The sequence below is a fragment of the Helianthus annuus genome, chromosome 1 (assembly GCF_002127325.2).
Source record: "Helianthus annuus cultivar XRQ/B chromosome 1, HanXRQr2.0-SUNRISE, whole genome shotgun sequence".
Lineage (NCBI taxonomy): Eukaryota > Viridiplantae > Streptophyta > Magnoliopsida > Asterales > Asteraceae > Helianthus > Helianthus annuus.
Window position 1 is genome coordinate 18125330 of NC_035433.2, and position 927 is coordinate 18126256.

At 44.6% G+C, this 927-nt stretch overlaps 1 non-coding gene across 1 annotated transcript; it reads left to right on the plus strand.

The window, feature by feature from the left end:
• The first annotated feature begins 251 nt into the window (after nucleotides 1-251).
• Nucleotides 252-358, plus strand: LOC118482824. Its single transcript, XR_004868946.1, has one exon. It is a non-coding gene; the product is annotated as a small nucleolar RNA R71 (small nucleolar RNA).
• Nucleotides 359-927: the final 569 nt, after the last annotated feature.

Consider the following 927-nt stretch of genomic DNA (forward strand, 5'->3'; position numbering starts at 1 on the left):
ATTTTTGAAGAAAGGGCCTCGATTTGGGCTTGTAAAGAAGTGCTTTCATCGACCTTATGGGCGCCCGGGGCAATAGATTTATTGCCTCGGGGGGTGTGCCATTGAAAATTGGTTTGAGCAATTTCCTCAATTTGGTTATATATTTCATGCGGCGTTGATTACCTAAAAGTCCCCCGGAGCTAGAATCAAGTGTCTGCCTTGTGTGTGGCAACAGTCCATTATAGAAAGTGGATACTGGTTGCCATATCGCAAGGCCATGATGTGGACACTTGCGTAATAACTCCTTGAACCTTTCCCAAGTTTCATATAAGGATTCCCCGTCCTCTTGTGAATATGTATTAATTTCAGTCATTAATTTAGCCGTTTTAGCGGGAGGGAAATACTTATATAGAAATTTTTGGGCTAGTTCATCCCAGGTGTTTACCGATCCAGCTGGGAGGGCGTTGAGCCAAGCTTTCGCTCGGTCTTTTAGTGAGAATGGAAACATTCGGAGGCGGATGGCGTCATTTGATGCTCCATTGATCCGAAAGGTATCACATATTTCTAAGAAATTAGTAATATGTAGATGGGGATCCTCGTCCGCAAGCCCATGGAAGGTTGCGGAGTTTTGGAGCATTTGTATCAAGTGCGGTCGAAGTTCGAAGTTATTAGCTTCAACATTCGGTGCATTGATAGCAGCGCCTAGGTTACCTACGGTGGGTCGTAGGTAATCCATGAGGGTACGTTGGTCCGCCATTGGAGGTGGATCACCCGAAACTTTCTCTTGGTTTTTAGCTTTTAGTCTTTTTCTGAGAAAGCGTTCGGGTTCTTCTAGAGGTTCTTTTATGTCCCTATTAGAACTGGAGCTCATACACTATGTAAGATTGGCGTCTGGTTCCAAGTCCTGCAATAAAAACAGAAAAGAAGGCTGGTCAGAAGGTTCACCAC